Genomic DNA, 11735 nt, shown 5'->3' with positions numbered 1-11735 from the left:
GAGGGAAGTGCTGGTATAGTAATAGTGGATGGCTATCGTGCAGCTCGACTGTGCCCTCTGGTCCTGCTTAGGTTTAATCCCAGATGTACCAGTTCAGTCTTACAATGGATTGTTCCAGGGCCTGTCCAATGACATGACATAGTGGTTCTGACAGAACCCAGCTCTTGATGGGCTGCTTTGGCCTCATGGTAACTTTGTGTCTCATGGTCAGATACTGGGTCTCTACAAGGTCCCCATAGCATGCCAGAACTGTTGTTCAAAGTTGTATAATTCTCTGCTGTGGATGGCATAATCTTGTTCCAGGCTCGTTAGTGATTAAATAAATTCAATAAATCATCTCCAAATGAAGACAGTTAAGTTTTTACACTTTTATTTTTCAAAATCACAATTTTCTCATCATTTTTTAAAAGTCACATCAATATAGTAAGAGTATTCAGCGTGACTTTGGGACTTTTAGACATGATTTTTTAAAAAAGTCTCCTCACACCAATCTTTGCTTATTTATACCCCTCAAATCTACAAATAGAGCAGGATGAAATTAACAAATAAAAAAACTTAGGAGGAAGTTAAAAATATGGCTTGGAAAAATAACACAGGGCCAAGTTAAAGTTAGCAGACAAAAGCACAGGGCCAGAGTTCCCAACCAGTTGCTAGATCTGCACTGCAAACTCCATTCTGGGTCCCGCTGTGACTGTTGCCAAGTCACCATGACTCAGCACTCTCCCTGAGACCCACCACATCCAATGCAAGGAGACAGGTTATCCCATCACCCATTTCATGCACACAGTAGGATGCAGATGCACATGGTGAAAAGAGGGCTGAGCTTTCTGCATTTGGAAAACTGCCTGAGATGGTGGGGGTGTGTAAAGATAGCCTAGACAGTGTAACTCCATTTGGTTAAAAAAAAAAAAAAAATGGCAGCTGGACTCAGTGGCTCATGCCTGTAATCCCAGCACTTTGGGAGGCCGAGGCGGGCGGATCACGAGGTCAGGAGTTTGAGACCAGCCTGACCAACATGGTGAAACCCTGTCTCTATTAAAAATACAAAAATTAGCCAGGCATGGTGGCGTGCGCCTGTAATCCCAGCTACTCACAAGGCTGAGGCAGGACAATCACTTGAACCTGGGAGGCAGAGATTGCAGTGAGTCAAGATCACACCACTGCACTCCAGCCTGGGCAACATAGTGAGATTCCATCTCAAAAAACAAAAACAAAAACAAAAATGACTTGAACTGAGTCTGGGTCCTCCAGACAGCAGATCCTGAGACAAAGGCTTGAGTGCAAATACTTATTGGGATGTGTGATCCAGCGAGTAGGAGTAAGAGACAAGACGGATGAAGGACAGAGGATGGAAACCAATACAAGGATGAGTTATTAAGTTGGCCACAGCTCCTGGCGAATGGTTCCTGGCTCTTCCTGGGCTGCCTGAGGAGTTGCATGAAAGATGTTTCAGGGCTGTCCATCTGGGGGAAGAAAGGAAAACATTAATCCATTAGCACTTAGGCTCCATTGCTCACTCCTAGGTTGGGCAAAATGCATGGGCCCCCTATGGCTCAGAGAAGCTCCAGGGCAGACTCTGGAAGCTCCAGCAGAGGTGTGAGGCAAAGGCATGAGGCAAGGACCCAGCAGGAAGCTGTTCAGAACCTGCATCAGTAGCTGGAACGAGGGACAAGGAACACCCAAAGGCACTGAAGTCATACCCAAGAGGTGCCTGATGCACAGTCCAGATTTAAAATTGGTTATTGCTTGAAAACCATCTTCTTAGAATATGTTCATCTTTAGCAAATTGCTGGTCCCTAAGTAACGACCCCTGTAAGAGTTAAGTAATGTCAGCAGGACACTTGTTTCAAGCACCATTCCATCCATGAACAGAGCCAGCATTTGCAAAATATGTTCTTTGCTTCCTCTGTCAAAATACGAAGCTTTCATGAATGCTCCAGAGATTATATCTGAAAACAGATTTACTCCAGACATCTAGTCTAGCACATGCAGCCCTAGTTAATATCCTATAGATAAAATAAAGAGTTGAAAGAATAAAACTGTTCATTTTATACACATGGGTAAGAAAGCATATCTTCACTCATTTCCAGAGCATCTTTGACTTTCCAGAAGCAACTTTCTTTTAGACTGGGTGGTTCAAATACAGTTTGAAAATAATGTGAATTTGCTCTCATATATGGCCCCTGAAAATTTTTCTTCTCTGAAAATACAGTATTGATTCTTTTATGGCCAAATTAAGCTACAACAAATAAGGTATGGTTCTATTTTCTTTTTCATTGCAAACAGTCTCTATTGTTTAAAATAATATGATCCTCTGGAGGCCAAGGCAGGAGGATTGCTTGAGGCCAAGAGTTTAAACCCAGCCTGGGCAGCATAGCAAGACCCCCGTCTCTACAAAATATTAAAAAATTAGCCAAGTGTGGGGGTGTACACCTGTAGTCCCAGCTAATAAGGAGGCTGAGGAAGGAGAATCACTTGAGCCCAAGAGTTCAAGGCTGCACTGAGCTATGATTGCACCACTGCACTCCAGCCTGGGCAACAGAGCGAAACCCTGTCTCCAAAAAAAAAAAAAAAAAAAAAAAAAAAAAAAAAAAAAAAATTGCTTTTCTGGCTCATAAACCTGTTGCTGAGAAACTTGCCACTGGCTACTAAGCCAATCCTTGGAAAACTGATTGTAAACAAAGTATTCTGGATCTTGCTACACAGCTGCTCAACTCTTCTATTTGAGAATGAAGTGTAATGAAATTACAACTTAAACTTATTGAGAGGAAGAGCTCAGTAATGCTGTTGAAGACTTGGAATCATTCTAGCTGGAAAAGCAACACATGGCCAAGGCGCAGAAGGCTTCACTCAAGCTCAAAGGCAGCAAGCAGAGAGAACCTAGTCCCTCAGACTATTGGCCACTGTGATTCCTCTCCATTAATACACCAGGCTTAATTAGTTAAATTAACCTATTAGAGGTCAGATATTTAATTTTTAATTAACCAATTATTAGCAATTTAAATAAAATTTATATCTACCATGAGAATTCTACATGCCTAGAAGAGCTTTTAAAGTCTTAACAAGCCTGTAAATTAGAAATTATTATCTCTATGTACAAATAAAGTACCTGGGCACAGAGATGCTAAGGAAGTCCTCCAAAGTCATATAGCTAAGAAGTGCCACAGCTGGATTTAAACTCAGGTGACACTATAGAGTACCCCAATGCCTCCTTAATCTACATCTTCAATGCTTTTTTTTTTTTTTTTTTTTTTTTTTTGAGATGGAATCTGGCTCTGTTGCCCAGGCTGGAGTGCAATGGTAAAATCTTGGCTCACTGCAACCTCTACATCCCAGATTAAAGCGATTCTCCTTCCTCAGCCTCCCGAGTAGCTGGGACTATAGACTCATGCCACCATGTCCAGCTAATTTATGTATTTTTAGTAGAGATGGGGTTTCACCATGTTGGCCAGGCTGGTCTCGAACTCCTGACCTCAGCTGATCTGTCCACCTCAGCCTCCCTCAATGCTCTGTTTGTCAAAAACAACAATTTGTCACATGGCATGACAAAGAAATCAAGGGGAAGGAGTTGGCCTTCATTATGGCAAATTAATCTTGTGCAGATCCCTTGATCCCAGCTCCTTCCATCTCTCAGAGCCTAGGAGGAGTTGGGGGGAAACGGTGCCACAAAGTTAACATTGAGCTTCATCGATATCCCCCAGCTGCAAATGTTACTAGATGCTTCTTCAACAAACTATCTGCCTGAGGACAGTGCACATGAGCGCATCACAGGCTCTGTGAAATCTTGTGGTAAAGAAACCTGTTTGCCTGAGGATCCCTTTTTGAGAAGCATCTACTTGACACTCATTTGGAAGAAGGCAGTTTCAAAATCATCGAGGTGCAGAATATCACAAAATAATAAATTTGAAATCACAGCCCCTTGGTACCAGGCAATTCCCACTGGTACTCAGAGTGCAGCCGTCACAGCTTGTCCTGGCATCCCAAACAGAAAATGTATGTATGGGTTTCTCATTAACTTAAGAGGAGTCAGACTATTCATTGGCTCAACAAGTATTTATGGGGCATGAGCGGCCAGGCACAGTGCTGGGTGTGGCGCTTCCATCCATGAACAGAATGGCCAATTTCTGCCTCACAAAACTTACAGTCCAGTGGGGAGGGTGAGCTTTGCCCAGTTGTACATGTGATGAGTATTACAAAAGAGAAGACGAAAGAGCTACAGGATCCTGTAACTGGAGGAACTGATCCTGCCCAGGCACCAGGGAAGTGACATTTCATCTGAGGCCTGAGGAATGAGCGGGAGGGAAATGGGTTGGGGTGGGTTATGCGGAGAGACCTATGTGGGCAAAGGGCCTTTCTCCTGGTAACTTTCTACTCACCCTTCCAGCTTCCACCTGGACATCCTGCCTCCCCAGGAGCTGGGCTGAGGGCCGCCCTACTGCTATCCATGGCACTTGTCACCCAGAGCCCTGGTGAGCTGTTTGCTTGTATGCAGCACCCCTCACCACATGATGAGCATCTCAAGAGCTAGGAGTCTTTCTTGTATCCCTGGTCGATCGCCTGATCTTCAGCACACATAGGGCACCCATCAAAATGTTAGTGAAAGTAAAGGAGGAAGGGAGGGAGGGAGGAAAAGAGGGAACCAAGTAATTAGGGAATCTCTAGCTACAGGCACAGGTTGATTCTCTGCAATGTCTCCTTTTCTGTCATACAGAAAAAGAGCACAGTTAGAGTTCACAGGGACCGCGCCCCCGCCACACATTAATTTATTCTCCAAACATTTGTGGAAGATGCTAGAGACACAGATGCAGTGTGTTTACAAGGAGCTTATGATCTAGCGGTGGAAGCGCAACAGAAGTGCAATTCTTTCATCCTTTTGCCCACATAAAGCAGCCAAGGCACGATTAATTTTGATGTCAACTACCCAGGCAGGACTTTGCCCAGCCCAGGGACCCGCACGAGGCCAAGGGCATTGATGAATCCCCCTCTCCACTGTAGTGCAGCTTCCTGTTTATTCTCGCAGTGCCTTTAATGTTTCGCTGTTAAAAGCAGTTGACTAAGACTCTGAAACAATCAGCAGAGGTTCGCAGGTGAATGGCAATATACCCTTCTGCCCACTCCCTTGATCTTCCCCTCAAGGGGCGGGGGCAGTCTGAAATCCATCTGCCCCGAGGAGAAGGGCCTCCCGGGCCAGCGCAACTTGCTCCTCTGCAGACCCCGCTGTATTTGTGCGTCCCAGGCGTGGTAGGCCCGGCGCCCACTCCGCCCTCCCGCCCCTCCCCCGCGCCACGTCACCGGGTCACGTGGGTGACCAGGCTCCGCACCCCAACCCCCCTCCCTACTCCCGCCAGACTCAGCTGCTCTCTCCGGGAGCTGGGGAGCCGGGGGCGGGCAGCCGCGTCTGCCCTGCCCCTCCTCGCCCCTTCCCCCGCAGCCTGAGGAGGGCGTTAAGCAAGGGGCTTCGGAGAAATTAGAACCAGTGTTCTAAATTAAGGGGAGCAGATGTCCCTGTTTTGCTTGCGAGGCCTGGGTGGCCTGCTGTTCAGACAGAAATGGTTGAGGCGCTGACCTTCCGGGGCTGCTGTCAATCTCCGCGTGCAGATGGCCAGCCCGGAGCCTTGCCGCTCCCCTGCGTTGGAAATGCGGCAGCCGGGGATGCCGGCAGCTTGAGAGAAAAGTCTGCGTGGAGGAGGGTTGGGGGTGGTGAGGGGAGGCCCGGGGAGACAGAGGGCAGGAGAAAAAGGCCGGCCCCGCTCACAATGGAGCCCCTGTGGCGGCCCCTCCGAGGACAATGCGGTCCCCCGGGACCCGCGGTGGGTTGCGCCAGGCCGGTCCGCGCTCCAGCTGCCTCTTCAGAACAAGGCAGTGCAAATGTGCCCTCTTGATTCTAAATCCTCTTAGGCGCTGTCCATGTGAACAAGGAAAGGGGTGGCCCTAGGATCCTTTACAATTGGGAGGCCTGAGGAGGCCTGGGAGCCCTGGAGCTCCAGAAAATGTCTGCACCACGCATGCAAATAGGTCATTCGCTTGGAGAGAGGCATCTGGCGGCATCGGCAGAAAGGCTCTCTGCCCAGTAGACGGTGAACAAAACCCACAAAACCAGCCAGCCAACAGCGTGCAGTAAACGCTCCTCTCTGGCCCTTCAGTGCCACCGGAGTCCTGAAAAATTTTCAGGGTGTTTCCCCTGGGAGACAGCCCATGAAATGTTCAGAAAAGCCAGCTGAGCTGTGCAGTCATTAGTCACCCAGGTATTTACACTGTTTTTCCTATTTCCTTTCTCTTTTGGCCTCTGTGGTCAGCGGTATAAAATTCCTAGGAACTCCCACCTAAACACCAGCTTCCTGTTTATTCTCACAGTGGCTTTAATGTTTCACTGTTAAAAGCAGTTGACCAAGACTCTGAAACAATCAGTAGAGGTTCGCAGGTGAATGGCAAAACATTTTTTAATTAAAAAGTATATCTATCGGTCAGGTCAAAGGTCCAGGTTCATTTTTACTGCTTATGTCAGAATCACAGAGGGGAAAAGGTAAAATTAAAATGTAACTTAATGCCTAAGATCTTGGTTTAGTTTCATTTGGCCCCTGTGTCTACATGAACCTATAAAATACGATACACTAAAGTATGAATGTTTTCATTTCTAGCAGTGGAAGACCTTTCTTTTTCTTTCTTTTTTTTTTTTTTTCCCAATGTGGCATGACATTCTTTTGTTAGAGAAGGTTAAAGTTCATGCATTAGCACAATCTGTGTGCTCCTGCGTGTGCCTTACACCTCGCTATGCCTGTTCTGCCTTAAGTTCCTGCGGTAAAACCTTGCATTTACAGAGCCATCTGAATTGCAGCCTCTCTGGCCTGGAAAAGAACCCTTGAAGTCACCTCATTCAACCCTTTTCCAATACAGAATTCCTTGTATGGTCCCTAGGGAGTGCATAACGATTCTCTGATGGGATCCCTTAGTGATGGGACCCTTTCTACCTTAGATTTTTTAAATTTATTTTTTTAAAGTAATCAATTTATTTTTTAGAGACAAAGATCCACTCCGTCGCCCAGGCTGGAGTGCAGTAGTACCATCATAGCTCACTGCAGTCTCTAACTCCTGGGCTCAAGTGGATCCTCCCATCTCAGCTTCCTGAGTAGCTGGGACTACTCATGTGCCACCATACCTGGCTAATTTTTTAAAATTTTTTACAGAGATGGGTTCTTGCTATGTTGCCCAGGCTGTTGTTTGTTGTTGTTGTTGTTGTTGTTGTTTTGTTTTGTTTTGAGATGGAGTCTCGCTCTGTCAACCAGGCTGGAGTGCAGTGGCGAGATCTTGGCTCACTGAAAGCACCACCTCCCAGGTTCAAGCTATTCTCCTGCCTCAGCTTTCCAAGTAGCTGGGACTGCAGGCGTGCGCCACCACGCCTGAGTTATTTTTGTATTTTTAGTAGAGACGGGGTTTCACCACCTTGGCCAAGCTGGTCTCGAATTGATCCACCTGCTTAGGCCTCCCAAAGTGCTGAGATTACAGGCGTGAGCCACTGTGCCCAGCTTCAGGCTAGTTTTGAACTCCTGGCCTCCAGTGATTCTCCTGCCTCTGCCTCCCAAAGTGCTGGAATTACAGGTGGGAGCCACCGTGCCTGGGTAACAATCTTATTTTTCATAAATGTTTTCTATCTACAAAACCAAAATAAGTCTCCACTTTTGAAGTCATGCAGAATAAATCTAATTTCTTTTACACATGATATTACCCTACAAATATTTTGGAGATAGCTCTGCTGTCCCCACACAGTCTTCTCCCTGCTAAACATCCTCAGATCCTGCAGCAGTTTCTCTCATGGGTATGACTCTGTCGCATCACCCTGAGTTATCTAGCGATGCTCTAGTTAGTGTAAATCCTTTTGAAACTAAAGACAGAAATTCAACTCATGCCGAAACTCAGCTTCTCAGGTAGCACGAGGGAACATGGGTTTAAAACCAAAAGAAAGATCGATCGGACCATGTTCGAGTTACTCAGACAAAACTACATTTCAGTTTCTCATTTTAGTCCTTTTCTCCTCTAGGTCAGTTATGCCACACTCAGTTATGAAGCCTAGGAAAGAAGAAAAAAGCCCTACTGTGTGCTAGTTCATGTGCTTGCATTTTATCCTCACAGAGAACCTCTGAGTGGGTACTATGGTGTTTCCCCTTTTATAACCTCAAAGGTTAATTCATCCACCCAAGGTCACACAGCTAATAGGTAGGAGAGTTCATACGTCTGACCTGCGACTTACTCTTTACATTATGCAAAACTGCTGCTGCAGATGTTTCCAGCTAAAACTTATATCCCAAATTTGTTTTTCAGCATATTCTATGGCATACAGTTTTTATTCAAGGCCAGCTTGTAGATATCATATTTATACAGTGACAAGAACTTTTGAAATACAAGTTAAGAACTTTAAGGAGAAAAAAAAGTTCTTTTTGGAAGCAAATGAAACAGAAATTCCAAGTTAAAGCCAAAAGTCATCCTGAACATGCTTTTAATCCAATGGCATTACTTAACAGCAAAGTGTTATATTACCCTTGAATTTCCTGCCTAAGCTAAGGGTAGGCCAGGCCCTTGATGCTGTTTAAATTGTTCCATGTAACCCAGCTATATCACAAGCAATGCCATCACTCTTTACTTGTGCCTGATCTCCAACTTGTCAGTTAGTCAAGAAGGAGGAAAGAATCTGTTTCCCTTGCACACACTGTAATTTTTTTTTCCAGTGTTGCTAAGCCTGCCAGAACAAAAGTAAAACCACAAAACAAGATTTAGATCAGTGTCTTGATCAGCCCACTGCTATTTTACAGTTTTAGGAGGGTTGGACATCAAACACTTGAAACTGTCATCTACACATTCCTTCTCAGAATAAAGAAGCATTGGCCTGTACCCCTGCTAAATTATTCTCTACCCCCAAATGTTGGAAACTTTCTCTCCAGGAAAATGCTCTACAGAAGGCACGTTGAATTAATGGAGTTAGTTCTGAGAAAGGTTCTTACTGTCTAAGATGAACTGTCATATGCTGACTTCCGGCCAGGTGGACTCAACGCCTTAGCAGGAATGTTGCTTAGACATTTAGCTTTTTCTAATTTGTTTGCTATTATAAACAGTGCTTGAAAAACCTAAAGTACCCCCCGCCCCTGCTAAAATTACTATCACGTAGATCTGTTTATCTTCTTTATAATTGCTTATCCCAACTGAATGTTTCATTGCTTGCATACTTGTTTATGTTCTACTTTCTTTCTCGGGATCATGACTTGGGCATGACACTAGTTACCTCTTCTATCTTGTTTATTACCACATAGTAAGGACTCAGGAAATATTTTTGAATGAATGAGTATATCTTCCATACACATGTGTTTTACTGTTGTACAATTATCTTCTTAAGATAAATCTGTTGAATAGTCAAATTCATAGACACGGAAAGTAGGATGGTGGTTGACAGGGGCTAGAGTGGTGGGAGGAATGAGAAATTAGTGTTCGATTATTTGCTTTTATTTTATTACTATTATTACTTTTGAGAGAGGGTCTCACTCTGTTGTCCAACCTGGAATACAATGGCGTGATCATGGTTCACTGCAACCTGGAACTCCTGGACTCAAGCAATCCTCTTGCCTCAGCCTCCCAAGTAGCTGGGACTACAGACGCACACCACCACACCCGGCTAATTTTTTAAAAATTACTTTTTGTAGAGACAGGGTCTCACTATGTTGCCCAGGCTGGTCTCAAGCTTCTGGTCTCAAGGGATCACCTTGCCTTGGCCTCCCAAAGTACGGGGATCACAGGCATGAACCACTGCACCTGGCTGAGAGTTAGGGTTTAGTAGGTACAAAGTTTCACTTGGGGAAGATTAAAAAAAAGTTCTGGAGATGGACGGTGGTGATGATTGCAGAATGTGAATCTACTTAATGCCACTGAGCTGCACACTTACAAATGGTTAAAATGTTAGTTGCCTCACAGCTTGAACAAGTAAAATTGAAGCTGTAATTAACCTTAAAAAATATATATGTGTCCGAGATAGAATTGTAGGAATCTCCCTTCTGATCCGCCTCATTCGAGATACTGCTGGCTTCCACAGTTAGGGCAGGGTTCTGCTCTACCTAACAAGCCTTCCTTCATCCTCTTTTTTTCCTCTACAAACATTCTTGATGTGTTAGTACCATGATTTTTATTTTCTTGCAAGGGATGTCTTGGTGGTGGGTTAGGAGGTCTGTTTGGCCTTAAGTCTCAACCACAGGCTCCAACGCAGCTTAACCAGTGAGCATCTGTTGGGGGCAACTGGGAAATAACAATACAGTGGTAATTTGAGTATATGTGTACAGATATGTAAAATATTTTTTAAAAAATAAACTAGAACAAAACTATTTTACATTTACCTGTAAAATGGTTAAAATGGTAAATGTTATAGTATATATATTTCACTACAATCAAAATAATTAAATTTGTTGAATTGCCATTCTTGGGCTAAGGGTAAGTGTGCATATTTTAAGCTGTGGTATGTATTTCCAGACTGCCCTTCAGAAGAATGATGCCAGTTTACGTAAAAACTAAGCAACCATCAGGGCATGAGAATACCCATTTCAACAGTAGGTTTTCTCAGTCTCTTTATTCTTTTTTTTTTTTTTTTTTTTTTTTTGAGGCGGAGTCTTCACTCTGTCGCCCAGGCTGGAGTGCAGTGGCACCATCTCGGCTCACTGCAAGCTCCGCCTCCCGGGTTCGCGCCATTCTCCTGCCTCAGCCTCCGGAGTAGCTGGGACTACAGGCGCCCGCCACCGCGCCCGGCTAATTTTTTTTTGTATTTTAGTAGAGACGGGGTTTCACCGTGTTAGCCAGGATGGTCTCGATCTCCTGACCTCGTGATCCGCCCGCCTCGGCCTCCCAAAGTGCAGGGATTACAGGCGTGAGCCACCGCGCCCGGCCTCAGTCTCTTTATTCTTTGTATTTGATAGGCAAAGACAAAGACAGACACAGACCCACACACACAGACACACACACACACACACTCTTTACTGTTTTATTTGTTATTTTATTTGTGAATATTAATATAGTTCAAACTTAGGGTTGAATATCTTTTTTTTTTTTTTTTTTTTTGAGACGGAGTCTTGCTGTCGCCCAGGCTGGAGTGCAGTGGCTCGATCTCACTGCAAGCTCCACCTCCCGGGTTCACACCATTCTCCTGCCTCAGCCTCCCGAGTAGCTGGGACTACAGGCGCCCGCCACCACGCCAGGCTAATTTTTTTTGTATTTTCAGTAGACACGGGGTTTCACCATGTTAGCCAGGATGGTCTTGATCTCCTGACCTCGTGATCTGCCCGCCTCGGCCTCCCAAAGTCCTGGGATTACAGGCGTGAGCCACCGCGCCCGGCCAAGGTTGAATATCTTTTCATATGTTTGGCATTTCTTCTTTTATAAGCAACCTACATGTATCTTTTCTCATTTTTATTGGGCTCTTTAATTCTTTTTATTGATTTGTAGGAGCTCTGTGTATAGTAAAGGTATTAATTCAGTCCATCATATCATTTGCAAATAATTTTTCTCCAGTTCTTTATTTCTGTTTAAATGTCATTTGTGATCTTTTGCCACAGGAAATTTAAAATTATATATTGTTTCAAGATAATCTTGGGGTAAGAAAACTCCTCATTCCAAGATTATACAAATATTCATCTGTGTTTTCACCCAGTACATTTCTGGCTTTGTTTGATGCATCTGTATATTGATAATAAGGAATCAGGTAAAGATAT

The 11735-nt window shown here is 44.6% G+C and overlaps 1 long non-coding RNA gene across 1 annotated transcript; it reads right to left on the bottom strand.

The window, feature by feature from the left end:
* Positions 1-395: 395 nt before the first annotated feature.
* On the bottom strand, positions 396-5707 carry LOC139356382 (uncharacterized). The gene is made up of 3 exons (XR_011608154.1): positions 5567-5707; positions 4377-4562; positions 396-1463 (listed from the first exon to the last, which is right to left on the bottom strand). It is a non-coding gene; the product is annotated as an uncharacterized lncRNA (long non-coding RNA).
* Between the last annotated feature and the right edge of the window lie 6028 nt (positions 5708-11735).

The sequence above is a fragment of the Macaca nemestrina genome, chromosome 9, assembly GCF_043159975.1.
Source record: "Macaca nemestrina isolate mMacNem1 chromosome 9, mMacNem.hap1, whole genome shotgun sequence".
Lineage (NCBI taxonomy): Eukaryota > Metazoa > Chordata > Mammalia > Primates > Cercopithecidae > Macaca > Macaca nemestrina.
Note: the sequence above shows the minus strand (reverse complement) of the source record. Positions and strands in the feature narration are given on the sequence as shown.